The following is an 18,679-nucleotide window of genomic DNA, read 5'->3' on the forward strand; positions in this document are numbered from 1 at the left end:
AGGGTGTCTTGATACCTGGCAATTTATTTTTGTTTGTGTAATGTTTTCATGTGAATATTTTAAGTAGTCATGAAGGGTGTCTTGATACCTGGCAATTTATTTTTGTTTGTGTAATCTTTTCATGTGAATATTTTAAGTAGTCAGTAAGGGTGTCTTAATACTTGTCAATTTATTTTTTGCATGCTTAATGATTATATTTCAGTTTTATTTGCAAAATGAAATGTAGCCCTACTGGATATTATTTTATACCTTTTTTAAAATGGACTGCAAAAAATACAACCGCCCAACACATCCAAAATGATTGCCTGCCCCGCCCACTACTTTACTGCCATCACTGAGAAGAGCTAATGCACACCAGGAGGGATATGCTAGCCTCTTGGTGCCACTTTCTTAAACTTTTGGTTGCCCAATGTCCTACTAAGCACACTACATACTGTGCATGCTCCCTGTAGTCTAACTACCTACTCGATATTTCTCCCCTGAAGTATAATCATCAGCTGTTTTGCTACTATACAGCACTATCCTTTGTTATGTTCCTTCTTTTATGGTGTAACCAGATTCTCAACTCCTTCCACCAATCCTGGTCACGATTTCCTACTTCTTTCTTATTAATGTTCCTGTATTCCTGTTTTCAGTCTCCTGAACAAGAGCTCTAAGAACTGTATGAATGGATTATGATAAACGTCCAACTTCACCATAACATATTAAGCATATAAATGTGTCAACTCAAACCACGTCCAATGCATATAGCATTCACCTGCCTCATCCTGACAGAAATAAAAGGATGGAGAATCTAACCTCCAATCCACTAGTTTCTGGGGTAAGATAACAGCAATGCTTTATCCTCATTTGCTAGTCACCCACTGAATCAGTGCACCTTAATCAGACCAATTACTTCTTCCCCGTGCCTTTTAATCTGAAGACCCCTGTTCTACACTCAATCTCTTCCTTTTTCCTCCTCTTCTCACAACAATTCTTATATTTATCATACTCTCAGACTGCTTTTCTGAGATGACCCAATATGTTTCTTATCTTGTGTACTGGTTTTGCTAAAGAAGGGGAAAACATTTAATGTTAGCTCGAGTGGTATAGGGGTCTAAATACTAGACCATGACATAATTGACCAGGGCTCAAAACAAGAGCAGAAAATGAGGGGAGAATGAGGAATAATGTGGCTATAACCACTCACCTGTGTCAGGGGGAAGGTGTAGAGGCATGTGGAGGGGCAAGCATGTGGCTGCAGTACTGTCAGTCTGGACCAGGAAGCACAACAGGTAGATGAAGGGTGGAACCACAGGTGAGGAAATGTACCACCAGAGAGGTGGGACGTAGCCTTGTGTTTCCCACTGCACACCCCTTAAGCAGGTGGGAAGTTAAGATAGGCATATCATCACAGAGGTGGAGACATTCACCTGACTAGGTCCAGATGCTGATAAAGCAAACCTAGAACCAGCCCAGAGGAAAAAAGGTTCACTATGCACAATCACAGTATGATAGTCTCTTCCTGGAGAGATGACCCTAGCAACTGTATTTATTTATTTATTTATCCTCCATAAACTCCATCCTCCACCCAGGTAAAGTCAGTATCCCTCCTCCTAACATCCCTCACTCCTCCAAAAATATTGCTACCTCATTCAACACACACTTCACACAAACCATACTATCACTGGCTAAACAACACAACCCCCTCCCCTCCAACCCACACCTTCAACTAGTAATCTCCTCACTGCCTTCTCTTGTTTTCCTGTACCTACCTCCAACATAAAAAAAACTCTTAACTAAACTTAAGCCCACCAAATTAGCAGCAGACAACCTCCCAAGTGAATACCTACAAATCGCAGCTGATGCTCTGGCCTACCCAGTATCCATCTTGATTAACCGATCTCTGTCAGAAAGTTACGTTCCCACACTATGGAAAGTATAACATATAATTCCCCTCCACAAAGGCAGCCCCTCCACAGAACTAACTACTTACCACCCCATAGCTATTCTCTCTCCACTCTCCAAAATACTAGAGAGATGCATTCACTCTCAGGTCTCAAACTACCTCCTTACTAACAACCTCCTTTCCAATACTCAGCATGGTTTCTGACCAAACCATAGCACCACCACTGCCTTACTCTCCTTTACTAACACTATCCTTCAGCATAAAAACAATACCTATCTCTCCTCTGCTACTTTCCTAGACCTACCGAAAGCATTTGACATGGTCCCACACAAACAACTCATCTCTGTCCTCAATAACATATCCTTCTCTCAATCAGTCCCCAACTGGTTTCAGAGTAAACTGTCAGACCACCAACAATCCGCTGTATGGCAGAATGACATATCTCCCCAACTACCTGTCTCTATAGGGGTTCTCCAAGGATCCAACCTTGGAACCCTACTCTTCTCTATTTTCACCACTAATCTAGCCTCTGCCACCAAACATGGCACACTCATACAATATGCAGATGACTCAACCATCATCTGCTCAGCCCAGTCCCTACCCAAACTGCAAAAAGTCACACAGGAAGCCTTTTCCTCTGTTGAAACTTGGTTATCCAATGCCCAATTAATACTCAACCCAAACAAAACTAAACTACTCATCTTCCAACCCCCCCAAACATACTCAAAACAACTCTCACTTTAACATCACAGCAAAAGACAACACCACTATACACCCAACAGAACACACCAAATTGCTAGGAGTGGAAATAGACAATAAACTAAAATTTGACATTCACATATCCATGACCCTAAAAAAGTCCACAAAAAACTAGGAGCATTATACAGAAATAAGCAACTTCTCACCAAAGCAGCAATGATTTCAGTAACAAATTCCCACCTTATCTCCACCCTACTTTATGCCTCTCCAATATATACCAACCTAAGGCAATGCGATCTAAACAAGCTAGAGACCTGCTACAACAAAATCGCCAAATTCGCCACAGGGGAATCCTACCGTAGTCACCACTGTCTCTCACTTGCTGAACTGGGCTGGCTTGAACTTCCTCACCTCCTTCAATGGTATCAGTTCACACTTGTCCACAAACTAGTAAACTATCCACTAAATGTTCCATCCCTCCAGAATCTACTCCAAACCTGTTGCACCACCAGACCACTAAAATCCAATAACAAAAATCACTTACAGATCACTAAAGCCAATAACTCTGCTGGTGAAGCACTATTCTCTTGCACCATAGCCAAATTATGGAACTCCCTCCCACCGACAATTACCTCTGTACCATCATGCACCCACTTCAAAACTTTACTAAAAGTGCACCTAAAAACATGCTGGCTATGCCCTTGCAACTCCCACTCAAATATCACCAACCCTATCCATGCACTACCTTTCTTTCCACCCCATTAACTACCTCGATTATTGCAAACTCGAATGCTCATAAGCCTACTACTTATTATACAGCAGGAACTTCTTATTGTAACAATTGTTAATGTCTGTTATGTACTTCGCAGATAAAGATTCTAGTTGTCTACTGATGTACTATGTTCTTCATCTGTAACTATGTTTGTAATTGTTAATTGCTATGTTAATCAAATTGCTAATTGCTATGTAAATCCAATGTAACTACTGTCTGTATATTTTAACTGTGGAGCTTTTCTCCCCGGGCCTCTGCTGAAAATGGACATACGTCCAGTCGGACACTCCCGGTCAACAAATGTAAATAAATAAATAAATATTATGTCCCTAGGTCAGTTCTCCTGAGTGTTTGCCATGAGGTAGATACCATTGGTAACTGTGGCCTCAAAAAGATTTCAACCTAGTAGTCACATCCAGTATGCAATGTTTGCAAAGTTCTGAGAAAAGGCCATGAAGCAGCTGTACAAATATCCAAAGAAACACTACAGAAGAGCACCATGGATACAGAGACAGCTTTGGTCATACTCTCTTTGAGAGATGTTTGCAATTTCCATGCTTTTTATACATAAATATAATGCAATTAAAAGTCAGATAGGAATTGCTTGATGTTTCCTCCCTTGGAATTTTTGGAGAAGGAAGCATTCATGTTTTTAATTGATTTTTGTTTAGTCTGCAGCTCACTTGAACTCCTAGTTACATCTAAACAAAAAGAGAAATACATTCTTCAACAAGTAACAAAGGAGCTATTCTCCACTGTATTTTGAGATGAAGACAGGCAAGTGACAGACCAGCTCTAGTTGGTCTCTGTGACCCTCTTAGGCATGTAAGAAGGATTGGTATGTAATGAAATTCTTTGTTTGTGAAACATAAGGTGAACCAGGTTCATAGATAAAGGCTTGTAAGTTAGAAATTTTCCTAGCTAAAGTTAGTTACCAAAAACAAACATTTCCAACACAAAAACTTCAACTCAGCTGAAACATCTAGTTTGAATGGTGAAAGATTCAACTTCTCAATATAAGAAAAATATCCAATAGGAGAATGTGATCCCTAAGTGTTGGCTAAGATGAAAAGCACTCTATTTCAAACTATGAGAGAGAGAGGCCAAACATTTGAAGTCTCAGCAACCATAAAAGTTGGGAATAGCCACTAGATGGGCTTGGCAGACAGAGAGCTAGGAAGTATTAAACTATAGAAGCAGCATCTGAAAAGGGTTTATGGCCATAACAGGTGACCAAAGAAAAAATCTTTTTTCATATATTTTTCAAAATGTTTTTGAGTGACAGGACAGTGTGAAGAAAAAATAATGGATGGCATTCTGCAAAACAATCTCCTTACCTGAGTACTTGCAAAATGGAGTAGGCATGCTGCCAGCTTTATAAAACTGAGATCCAGATGGCCCTTTTTTAGATGGGTGTGTCAAGAAGCAAATGTGGCAAGGAAAATGGAGTGGAGTGGTCTGGAGAAACTGATGATGCATGAAAACAATATCTATCTGGGCAAGAAGGAGTCACCAGGCTTACCTTCACCCATCACTTTCTGGCCTTACACTAGATGCACCAAGATATCCTGACACTTCTTGGAAGGGGAATAAGGGTGAAATACCTGCAACATTTGAGATTTGAAAGGAAGGCAGAAATAGTTAACAGGTGACACAACTTGTGCATTTTTTTGCCATTGAAGTATGCTGAGCAAGCAGTTTACTCCCTTAGGGTGTGGTCTTCCAAGAGGAAAAGGTTGTTTTTGAAGGCCCACTCCCAAACTTTATGGCTTGCCTGTGTAATGGATGGTGGTGTGGACCATCTTGCTTGCTGATATGTTAGACTACTGCCTTGCCAACTCTTGATATAACCAGTTGGCTACCTACTGAGTGGGTAGGGCTATTGTTTTTAAACTTCAGATTAATTACTATCACTCCTTTACTTGCTACACCAGAGAAAGATAACGTGCACATCAAATTAGATCCAGTTTAAAAAAGATAATTATTTTCCAAAAACTCATTACTAATTTAAAGTTTGTTGATCATGTTTCTCGTTCATTGGCCCATCTGTAACGTCAATCCAAAAAATAGTTTGTGAAGAATCTCAGGGAATTTAAAGAGTATATTTTAACCACAATCTAGGAAAGGGACAGCTGCAGGTATTCTGATAAATCAGTAGGGTGACCCAAGAAGCTGGCAAATATAACTGGCACTCTCTCTTTAGTTTTTGCTGCTAATGCAGACCAAGCATTAAGAAGACACATCTGGCTAGGTAAAACTGCTACATATGCTTTGTTATTGTGTTTAACTTTTAATGTAAATCTGTAAGCTACTCTATTCCACAGTATTATCAGCCTTGATGCAACTTTGTTTTTTTTTTTCAAAAATATCAATTTTTAGAATCAGCTGTATGAGTTTTTTCTTTGTACTTTTGCCAATATCCAAGATTGTATCTGAAAATTGTCCATTCTGAAGTATTCCAGAGACAGGATCCATTTGCATCAGAACACCAAATAAACAAATACATGTGATTGCTCAAAAATTGTACTTTATATGATACTGAAGCATTGTGGGTCTCATTATCAGTACATAAACAAATATTCTAGGTCCAGCATACAGAATGCTATTCCTTTATTTGATTTAGACACTCTGACTTCAAAGGAAATGAGTGTCTGAGTTTATGAACTCTATACAGTTTGAGAAATGATGCCCCCCCCCCCCCATTTCTATTGAGGGACTTCACCAATGGCTTTTAAATTTATATGAGTTGGATTCATAAAGAGTTCTCTCTGATATGATATATGTTTCATTTATATGTTTCACAAACACAGATGGCCATTCAATGTAGTGGACTAAGCATTTTTGAAATTCTTAAATCTGTCTTTTTTTTAAGCGGTCCTGTTTCAAACTGTTTAGTTACACAGTCCATGATAGAGTGACTGATGAATCAAGCTATTTATACAGCTGATTACTATTCTGCTAGACTAACATATGGATGATATATGGTTTATCTAATGTACACCCATGCACAGCTCTGACAGTACACTTTTTAAATAATGCTGCCGACAGGACAGGGGTGGTAGCACCTAGTTTCAAGTACTACACAGTACCTAGACCACTGAGTCAACTTCATACCAGCCCTTACAGACCTCTGCAGAGATTTATATATTACTAATACAAGTCCAGCTTAACTTGCTATATTCCAGATATTTTAGCATACACCTTCATCTACTCTGCATCTCCCACTCCCTTCAGCTAGTAACTGGCATGGGGTTCATCTACATAGCTGGAAGGGGTATTTGTTGAGAAGCATGAGAACAGAAGACAGTGACAGAAGACATCTGTAATTCTGCAATTTATAGTTGATACCCTGTATTTGAACTGCAAACAGCTATAATGAAGCTTATACTTTGCAAACTTCCTTCTGCCTGGAATAAAGCATGTATGACTTCAACCCATAATATTTACACATATAAAAGGTTCATTTAATGGTATATTTAATGATTGTTACTGTATATTCCTTAAAATCTTTAGAAGTTTCTCTTCTAAAAACCAGATATATTCTAACAATCTTGACTTACTATTCATCTTCACTATGATGAAGGTACCTAATAGTTACCATGTGTCACCATAATAGCAAGTTAGTATTTTAGGTGCACCATAAAGTTTGGTTGTGAACTCAAACTACAATATATCAGTGAAACTGTTTTTGTAAAAGCTCATTGTTTTCTGTGAAATTATACCATTTTATTAGATGATCTGTATCTGCTCACTTATTCAACAGACTAAGTTGTAACTGCTGATAAAGAAACAATGGTAAAGTGTGAATAACATGATCAATAAGAAACATTTATTTAATTAGCTGAGAGGGCTGATTGTAAACAGAAGACTGGATTATAGGTGGCACCTGTAAGGAATTGAACTTCTGATGTAATCTTTCTTTTGCAGAGCAACATGATGTCTCAGCAGGTGATCTGGAGGACTTAGAGAAAGAGATCAGTGAACTAGCCGGTAACCTTGGTGAGTGCAGTGCTCTTTTAGTTCTTTCAAGTTAGAGAAATGTAAGGGCTTTAGCAAAATAATGGATTTTGCAAATTAATGGGTAGCAACAAACACTCCACCACTCCCAGTCATTAGCAAGATATTTTCTGGACTGTACTTATCTAGTAACTCTTTCTGATAAATTCCGCATTATATTGTTTGTGAACTTCTGGCATAAAACTAAATCGGTCCACACAACAAAATAAAAGGAATGTGGTGCTGAATGCAGATTAATGAGAATCTGCTGTAGTATGGTAACAGTTTACAGTACAGGAGCATTTCTAGAAAGACTGAGAAGATTTATTGTTGCCTCAGGGGAGGAAACAGGAAACGATATGCCACCTCCTAGCATGCCTGTGTGTAGAACATCATGACCTCCTCCAGGAATGTGAACATCGCAGAAGACACTAACAAAATAACACTTGGCTTAAGAAAGGCAAACACGTTTATAATGAGCTGGAAGTGAATGTCTATGAGAAGAAACTGAAGAACTACAGTAAATGTTACAGCAGCAAATAGCAACAAGGCTAAGACTTTTAAATACCTTTCACAAATAAACAGAGAGCTCAACAGAAGCCTCCAAAAACAGGACAGACTTTGGAAGAGATGATAGAGAAAGAAAGGGGGAATTTTTAAGAATATGAGGAAAATGTGGTAAAAGCATAAGAGTTTTCCATGGAAAGCTGTGACTAAAATACACCAAATAAAAACAAATTCATAGGTTCACAGCAAACAAAAATCTGACATAGGCAAGTGGGGTAAGTTTGGCTGCCATAGCAGAGGGACTTATTCTGCAAATACCTCCAGTACTCATCCTGCCCTGACCTAACATTTATTTATTCTTTGTTGACTAGGTTAGTCCCACTACGCTAGTGGCCTCTTTTCAGGGAGTCCCAACATGGAATTTATATTACTACTAGTGGAAATTTCACCAGGACATTAGGGAACTCCCAATACTCTTTCTGATTGGTGCCATGGGGTCTTTTACATCTTCAGTTTAATTTCTCATCTGAAGGATGGCACACCCCTCTGATGCTGCCTTACATTGTCAGTAATTGTCAGTAATTTGAAAATTAATCTAATCACCTGGGGTAGGTATAGATCTTCTGGCTCCAAAGGTGAGCATGACACCTTTTGATCTACTGACTTACTGCAGGTACTTGCGGTCCATATCTTGTCCTAACATAACAGAGGGCTTGTACTGCAGGTACCTCCAGTATCCAGCCTGTCCTGACTTAACAGAGGAGCTTATACTGCAGATATCTTCGGGTAACATAGTATTCATACTGTCCTGACATAAAAGAGGGGCTTGTATTGAAGGTACTTCCAGATGGTCATCCTGTCATGACATAAAAGAAGGAATTAGAATTATCATACCTCTAGTACTAATCAAATCTTAATACTTTTTTTTATCTTATTCATGCATCTGACAGTTAGGTGAACTCAACTACAGGAATTATTTTTTTTCACCCACAAGCTTGTTAAGTAACAAGAAATTAGAATAAATGCAGAATGTGTATAACAGGAGGAACACAATAAAGAACATGAGGACAGATAAGTTGTGTACAGTGTATCTGCATGCCATTACAAAGTAAATCCTCCTAAAATAATCAATAGCATTTAATTAATTGTTATTTATTCACTGCAAAGACTTAAGCAGAGGCCCACCTGGGGTACAATGAGTCTGGCACCACTCATTAATACATCAGTAGGAAGAAACAGAAAGATCTATTAACCCAAAGTAGTAAGTACATAGTGTTGTACATTGCTAAAAGGTAGCCACAGTTACTCCCCTACTGCATCTGTGTCAAATCAATACAGAAGTGAACTCTCAAGATTCAGATAAATGTATGTAAAGAAGTTAAACACTAATCCCAGCTGGTACAACATTCTGAGAGACCTTCACTACTAGTTTCACATCATTACTGTGCAGTGCTGAGGGACTCTATGGATGCTTCTGGTAGCCTTAACACTGTAGGGCATTTTTAGCTTCCTCCCTAAGAATGGGCAGTGGCCAAAGTGTAAATGTATGAGGATTAACATGCATATGAAGGGAACAGAGATCAGGGAAATGGTGTAGGGGAGCATTCAGCCTTTTATAGTGTGACACACTGACATGGCCGCTAACACAGACAGTGCACACTCAAAGGAGGGTATCAGCATTCTCCTGCATCCAGCCTTTTATAGTCTGACACACTGACATGGCTGCTAACACAGACAGTGCACACTCAAAGGAGGGTATCAGCATTCTCCTGCATCCAGCCTTTTATAGTGTGACACACTGACATGGCTGCTAACACAGACAGTGCACACTCAAAGGAGGCTATTAGCATTCTCCTGCATCCAGCCTTTTATAGGTTCATAGGTAAGTACTAGGCTATTGGCCCAAGGGCCTACGTAAGCCTAGCCAACAAGGTTCCCTGGCTTACGCCACCCAAGAAAGTTACAGTGTGACACACTGACATGGCTGCTAACACAGACAGTGCACACTCAAAGGAGGCTATCAGCATTCTCCTGCATCCAGCCTTTTATAGTGTGACACACTGACATGGCTGCTAGCACAGACAGTGCACACTCAAAGGAGGATATCAGCATTCTCCTGCATCCAGCCTTTTACAGTGTGACACACTGACATGGCTGCTAACACAGATAGTGCACACTCAAAGGAGGTTATTAGCATTCTCCAGTACAGAACAACTTATTGCTCTTGTTTAAAAGGCAGGAAATACCGTAACAGGCATAATGCATGCAATTTACTGAGTGTTTTGAGCATGTGAGATCAAGACGGGATGTAAGTGTATGGAGGGAAGAGGTGATTTGTAGATGCCAAAGAACATGGTTTGTCTTTTGCATTAATATAATTGGGTCTCTATCAATGTCCCATATATAAGACAGAATTAATGGCAGAGTGTAAAGGGTCAAATTGTCTACATCCATAAATAATCTTGGGAAGACATGAAGCAGTTTTGTTAATTAATGATCAACAACATGGACTGAGCATTCAAGATGAGATAGGTAGAGGATAAGAAGTAACATAACCAACATCTGACCAATCATCTGCTGTGGCCAGGGATACTATGGTCAGGTTCAGCACACTCAAATAACTGCAGTAGCCCATTGAGGCTTCCTTAACCTTCATTGATGATGTCATCTGCTTGCGACATACTGACCCAGGAATTCATATGAAGCAGGACTTGCAACAGGGTAGCTGATGGATAATATTACAAATTTTATATGCTGACTGATCCAGTGTGACCATTAGTGAGAGCCGTGACTGGGTCACAGCATTCATCTGATAAGACTGAGTTTCTTAAATGAATGTTAGTATGATTTAAAAAAAAAACTGCTGCAGCAGTTGTGGTCTAATTGTCTAAATGTTAGCTTAAAAAAATTGCATCATGTTACTATAGCTACACTGTGTTATTCAAACAGTGTCCTTTCAAACCTGATACATGTAATCTGCAGTTCTTCTTACCAGATTATTCTAACTGCATGTAGAGTGCCACCTCAGACCAAACTTTAAGACAGTGTGGTGTGGGAAACCTGTTCTCAATTTTTCTTCATCTCCATCTAGGCTCCTGATTCTCCCTTGGATCCAAGTGCACCACTCCTGAAAACATTCTGAAAGCTTAAAAATTACTGCAGACTGCATATCCAAGCCATAAATATTAACTTCCTACAGCAGCCTTGGATATAGTACTGACTCAAAGACCTTCAGAAGGTCAGTCAAGATGATGCCTGATGGGACACATGGCTCCATGAATTTATAAATATTACCAGGCTCTCACTGGTGGCACAGGTGGATAAAGGTCTGACTACAGCCCAGGTGACTGAGGCTCAACTACTGGCTTGGGCACTTAATGCAGGGAGAAAGGATGGGTGTGCCCATCTTGGGTGGAGGGTGCATTCACCGATGCACCATCATAAATCTCTGGTTCGGGGTCATGGCCAAGATGCCAGTGTGATAGCAGCAGAAATCCATAGCTCTGCTTAGATTTGAATATCCTGACAGAAAATATACTTTAATTTTTAGAAACATCTAAAACTAACACTGGAACAGGTACTTAGACACCAACGACTCCAAAACCAAGCAAAATAAGTACCACATATGAAGGAAAATAGTTGGCTCAATGATAGAATTCCAAAGTTGCTTTAATAGTTGATTAACTATTAAACCAGCTTTGGAATTCTATCATTGAACCGACTATTTCCCTTCATCTGTGGTACTTATTTTGCTTGGTTATAGAAAAATCTAACTAAAAGTATACTAAAAGATAGATTAACATAGACTCTTTATTATTTTCTAAAAATTAATACATAGTCAAGTGAATTTTTAAATTATTCCTGTCAAGACGTTTTCTACTGTCGATATCAACATGAGCAACTCAAAGAACCCACACCAGGAGAATGCAGTGAAGAAAGAACTACATCTTATAATAACAAACATCCAAGAACTGTCACTAAAATGGACAAATTTGAAAACAAAATGGATATTATCAAACAAGAATGCAGTAAACAAATGGAACTTCTAAATGGAATAGTAAAAAAACAGTCTGAACAGATTCTTGCTTTTGAGGAAACAATAACTAACCTAGACACTAGAGTGACAGAAAATGAACATCACGATGAATTTCTTCCGAAACAAAACACCAGGCTGATTGAGAAACTGGAAGACCTTGAAAGGAGATCAAGGAGGAATAACACGAGTATATGGAATTCCTGAGAAAGAAGAGGGTGCTAACATGATTCAATTCCTCAATAAGTGGTTTTCATCAGCACTAAACATGCCTGAATCCCTCTCTTTTGGAATTAAGAGGGCTCATCGGTAACTGGCAAATCCAGCTTCGTCTCTGAGTTCATCTAACCCCAGGTCTATAATAGTTAGATTGCTTTCATCACAAGACAAGGACTTAGTGCTGAAATCAGCTTGGACTAATTCTCCTATCAAGTTGGGTGAAAAAGTTATTTGTTTGGACAATGACTATACCTCTACAGTCATATCCAGAAGAAAGGAGTGTGCTCCTCTAATTAAGTCCTTGAAAAAAGCCACTATCAAAGCTCAAATTCTTTTTCCTGCAAGAATAAAAATCACTTTGCCAAAAGGAGTGAAGATCTTTGATTCCCTATAAGAAGCAGTAGAATTTATCCAAAAGAAGAAAATACTGTCGGACATAGAAGAAATGGAATGGTCATCCCAGAGTTTGAAGAGACAGGCAACAAAAAATGGATGGTATGTGAAGGAAGGAGCAAACAAAACTAAGAAGCTAAAGGACAAATTAATAAATTCCTTCTAATTTTAAATGCTTTGTTTTATGAATCATAATATATTTGATTCTGGAAAATCTCTATACTGTAAGGTAATGTGAATCATCTTTATTATTGACTTTCTCTTTTTCTTTCTATATCTACTTCTTCTAATTGCATATAGTACTAAGTATTTAAATAACACACTCCCTGTCTCTTTCTCTCTGTCTCTTCTTTCTTCCAATTCCTTTTTGTTACTAATGTTCCTTTTCTCTCTTCCCCACACTGTAAGTACTTTACATACTTTTCCCTTTTTAAATCACTACAAATGCTATATGTCTTCTAATTCTTCAGCAATAGTATAATTTGACTTATTACCAAAGTGCATTTTTTTCTAGTGGGTCAGTGGTGGGGTAACAAAATGTTTCTGATTAGTGTTTCTAACTAAATGTTTAGACTCTTTGTTTAGACACATATAAACATTAATACAATACATTAATGGTGTTTTATAGATGGCTAAATATATGTTTAATATACACACACACACACACACACACACACACACACACACACACAGCTCTTTTTTTTCCTCTGGTCTGGTTAATTGGTGGGTAAATGACCGAAATTTTATAAAATGATTTCTGATTTGAGGCAGCTGTTGTTACCTCTAAATAGCTGTTTTTATATGAAAGGGTTAATTTTTCCATGATGTTGATGTTTTGTGAGGAAACTGGTGGTCTGTGTGACTGTTGTCATTGTGGAGATTCATGACATGCCCTGACAAGGCAGCTTGAATGTTTTTTTCCCTTTCTGTAAACTCTAAAAGCTTCAAGATTTGATTTCCCACCGAAAATGTTTTTTTTTTTCCTCACAAGAGACAACCTCTGCTGTACATGAGCCTATTTTGATACTTTTTAACAAGTTTATGAAGCTGCAGCTTGAGGAATCAACAGTGATGACATCACTTGAACTTCTGAATTTGTTAAATGGCTGTATTTAGAATTCTTTTCTCTTGAAATTCTGTTATCTTCACTTACATACTTTAAATGGTAAATAATTAGTTCTGATAAAAGTGTTTAACTCCTTTGAAAATACCTATGTTCTTTTATAGATGCATACATTCTGCAGATTCAATGACACTTTTAGTAACTAAATGACATCAAATGAACTAGGAGCTGCATTAGAAAACTCATTATGCATATTAACATCGGACTTATGTTACATAACTAAACCTTTAGTAACTAAACAGAGGGTTGTGAGGCTTTTTTTTTGTAGTAAGTGTTTATATATATATATATATATATATATATATATATATATATATATATATATATATATATATATACACACACATGGGTCTACCTGACAATGCCGAAAGTTGTCAACGCCGACGACGAGAACATCGACACCGGAAGATCAACAACTGAGATGACCGACGGATGAAAATCTCGACGCTGAGAACACCAACATGTGAAAAGACTGTGTAAGTATGCGGTAGTGACAGACGTTAGGTTTAGGGTGCTAGTAAGGTAAGAGTGCGATAGTGATGGACTCTAGGGATAGGGGCGGATTAAGTGAGTTAGGGTTAGGGCACGAGTTAGGTGAGTGTGCGATAGTGACAGTCTTTAGGGTTAGGGGCGGGTTAAGTGAGTTAGGGTAAGGGCGCGGGTTAGGTGAGTGTGCGACCGTGACGGACCTTAGGGTTAGGGTTTGGGTTAAGGTTAGTGCATAGATAGTTGTGTATGTAAGGTTTAGTGTGGGTTTGTAAGGATTTTGGTGTGCTTGTGTTGTGTGTGTGCTTTTGGACAGAGGATTTGATTTGTTTGTTGCTTGTCAGGATTGTGGTGTGTCGGGCATGTGAGGTTTCGTGTTTGTGAACTTTTGGTTTTGTGGTGTCGGTGATTTCGTTGTCGGTGTTGTAGTGCATCTCTGTTGTCAGGTAGACCCATATATATGTATATATATATATATATATATATATATATATATATATATACACACATATATATACATATATATATTCAACAGATCCTTACATGAAAAATGTTAGATAGATGACTGACAATATGGTTAAAATGGTTATGATGTTTCTTGAAAAGTCTTGGAAATATTGACAATCTTCATATCTAAAAGCACACAACTTCCAAACAGAGAAAAAAATGCAGTTATAGGCATTATTCTCCAGTAACAATAAAGGTTTTCCTCTTAATAAAACATGGAAACTCAATTTCGATAAATTCAAGGTCCAAGTCCAACAGACGACTAGGTAAAACGTTTCAAGACACCATATGGGAGATGAAAGCGCTTAATCTGTTTTTTTTTTGTCAAATAAATTGGTGTCACGAAAGGGATTGTATCAAGATCTAAGGATGTATTGGTGCCCCTCTACTCTTCCCTCATCAGACCCATTATTGAGTACAGTGCACCAATTGGAATGTACCTGGCTAGGCATCTCCAGCAGCTGGAGAGACCACAGAGGTACCTCACTAAGAGGATTACTGGCCTCAAACAGTTGCCCTATGCAGCACGATTGAAAAAACTAAGGCTTTTCTCTGTTGCATACCGCCTTCTCAGAGGTGATCTCTGTCTAACATACAGAGCCATGTCCAACCCAGAACTGTTGAACATGCTCCATCTTAGCAAAACAAAATCTACTCGAGCTACACGCTCTAGGGATATAAACCTCCGCACAACAATGAATAGAACATGCTGGAGGGATAGATTCCCTTTGCAAAGACTTCCCTTGCTATGGAACAAGGTCCCGATCTACATAAGACAGAGCTCCTCACTATCACTCTTTAAGAGGAACCTTGACAAGTGGATGGGTAACAGAAAGTTCACACCAGGGATCATAACAACAGTTCTACTAGATAGGGGCCAAGGGTACTAGCTGCTAGATCAAGGGCATAGGGAACTAACCAAAGGGGTGGTGAATACCGCACAACGTGGCTGGGCTAATATATGCCTTCGGGCAGATAGCCCATTACCTACCTATGAACCTATGAAAGTAGTGCTTAATACACGTTATACATCCATGATAAGTAAGTTTTCAGTAGATTTCAAGTCAACACGGAAGAAAGGTCTTTCAGTAAGTAACAACATACCCATTATTGTCAATGGCTTATAAATGTTTATCATTAAATATTAATGGTTTGAACAATAATGTCAAAAGAGCTGGTTTGCTTAAATATATAAAAATGCATAAAGCCCAGATCATTTTTTTACAGGTAACCCATCTATTAAAAAAAGACCTACAAAAATAGTCATTTAATGGCTATACTTTCTGGCTGATTCATGTTTTAACACTAAGAGAAGGGACATTCTTATTCTATGGAAAAATGCTTATACTATGCCAAGAAATATGGATACAATTTCAGATAAAGATGGGATGCTAAGCATTGTTATTTTTGAAATCAATAGGAAGTATTATACTTTAATTAATACATACTGGATACCAGGACTAAGTACTAAATATGTTGGCAAATATCTGGACCTAATTACTTGAAAAGCAAAAGGGGTAATTATAGCACCAGGAGATTTGAACTGCCTATTATCAGGCAATGATACTCCTAAAAACGGCAAAATAAAACTAACATCTCAAGCCAAGAAGTTAATTGACTTTACAAACCAGATGAACCTTAAAGATGTACATGGTCTAAGAGAACATTATTCCTTATTCTGTACTCACTATACATATCGGTTTGGTACACAAACATTCATAAAGTCTTTGTATCAAATAATATATACTCAAAAATAAGTGACGTACCTATAATGTCTTGTCCACTTTCAGACCATAATGCTATAAACTTTACATTAACTACGCATACAGATGATTTAAGATTTCTACAGAGAATTCCTGCTTACATAACAAAGTTAAAAGACTTTAGGGAATGGATAATGAAAGAAATAGACATGTTTATGAAAACAAATGATAATGGTGAAGTGACTGATACTATACTATGGAACACCTTTAAAGTTTATATATATGGTAGAATAAAATCTTGGTACCTTAAAAAAAGGAGAGAGTGGAACAAAGAACTTTTAGACTTACAAAAAAAAATAGACAAGATAAAAATGGATGCAAAACCAAATAACAAAGTAGCACTTAACGAAATTACTAAGTTAAATCAAAAATACTTAGAAGTTCTGAATCATAAGGTAGCCATAAACCTGGAAAATTTTAAATTACAATCTTATGCTGTAAATCCTAAATATCTACATAAAATAGCAGTAAATTCCAAAAAAAATAAACAATCAAAATCTTATTAATGAGATTAAATATAAAAGTGATGGTTCAGTTAAGAGTACATCTAACTTAATGGTTCATAGGTTCATACTAGGCTATCTGCCCTAGGGCATTTATAAGCCTAGCCAGAATGTGCTTGGCTTTCGCCACCCATTTTAAATGTATTTTGCTATGCCCTTTTTCGAGGTTAGTATACTGTGCCTCTGTCTAACAGTGACACAGAAGTGATACCCGGAGTAAACCTACGATCTCCCATCCACTCATCAAGATTCCTCTTGAAGAGAGTCAATGAGGGACTCTGCCTAACCTGGACTGGGATTTTATTCCAGAGTGAAGGGAGCCTCTGGGTTATGAATCTGTCCCTCCAGCATGTCCTATTTATTTCAGTGCTGAGGTTCAAGTCTCGAGCATAGCTCGATGGGATTTGGATTTTCTGAGGTGCAGCATGTCCATTAATTCCGGGTTGGACATGGCTTTATACGTCAGGCACAGATCGCCTCTGAACAGGCGGTATGCCACTGAGTAGAGATGGAGTTTCTTTAACCAGGCAGCATATGGCAGCTTTTGCCCCCAGTTATGCTAATGTATTTATGGGGCTTTTTGAAAGCAAATGTATATATACAAATGCCTTTTTCAAGAAATATGTATATAGATACTATCGTTTTATTGATGATTTGTTGTTTATTTGTCAAGGTGGACAACAAGAAGTAAATAAATTTTTAATGGAGATACAAGACAACACTATGGGTATAAAGTTTGACGGGTTACAAAAGGGTCAAAAGGTGCAATATTTAGATATTTCTCTAATAGGCAGTAAGGGGCATAAATTGGAATATCAAATACACAGGAAATTTCAAGGGGCTGGCTCCATACTGCATGGTAGCAGTTATCATCCAGCACATATAATTAAGGCAATTCCCTATACAGAGTTGAATAGGGTAAACAGATTGTGTAGTAATTCTATTACCAAAGAAAAGGAATTTATACAAAGTTGTGAAAAATTTAAAGAAAGAGGCTATGATGAATATAATTTAAAGGAAAGTTTAAATAAGGTTAAAAAATGTGGAAAATATTATGGTGGGGGAACATGGAAGATATCACAAGACAGTAAAGAAGATCTATATTTTGTGTCTACCTTCTCTATATTATCAGATAGCATTAGAGAACATGTCTTAAATAGTTGGAATTTATTAAAAAAAGAAGTAGATTATTTATCGAAGAAGAATGTTATTTTCTCCTATAAAAGAGGGAGAAACATACAAGACTTTTTGGTACATAGCCGATTTAGAATGGCTAATATGCCAATGTGCTCACAAGTTATAGATCAGGGTACCAAAAGATGTGGTAAATGTACTATTTGTAAGTTTATTGTACCACAATTCTATAAAATCAATGGCAGTTCAGTTATAATTAAGGGAATATACAACTGTAATTCAACAGCGGTAGTTTATGGAATAGAATGCCCGTGTAAAAAGTTCTATGTGGGAGAGACGAAAAGAACATTAGCATGTAGGATCAAGGAACATGTTAGGGACATTTTGAAAAACAAGGAAACTAGCCCGTTGGCAGGGCATTTTCATAAATATCATGGGGGGAGTGTGGAGAATTTGAAGGTGACTGTGCTAGATAGTATTGAGAATACTAAGTATTTAAATGACAAGTGTATAAAACAAATATTAAGGAAAAAATAATTATATTTTATATTAAAATTCAATACGCTCAAACCAATACGGTTTGAATTATGATTGCTCATGGAAAAGTTTGCTTTAATAAGTGTAGTTTAAAATGTGTAGAGTTTTATGCATTTTAA

General features: G+C 37.7%; 1 long non-coding RNA gene across 1 annotated transcript in view; it reads left to right on the plus strand.

Annotated features, from left to right (window-relative positions):
* The window catches only part of LOC122790452, a 17,977-nt gene extending 10,619 nt beyond the window's left edge, over positions 1–7,358 (plus strand). The window contains exon 3 of the long non-coding RNA XR_006363020.1: positions 7,287–7,358. This is a non-coding gene — a long non-coding RNA (uncharacterized LOC122790452). The remainder of the gene's footprint in view (positions 1–7,286) is intronic.
* Positions 7,359–18,679: the final 11,321 nt, after the last annotated feature.

This window comes from Protopterus annectens, chromosome 16.part0 (genome assembly GCF_019279795.1).
Source record: "Protopterus annectens isolate FY-2018-M chromosome 16.part0, PAN1.0, whole genome shotgun sequence".
Taxonomy (NCBI): domain Eukaryota; kingdom Metazoa; phylum Chordata; order Ceratodontiformes; family Protopteridae; genus Protopterus; species Protopterus annectens.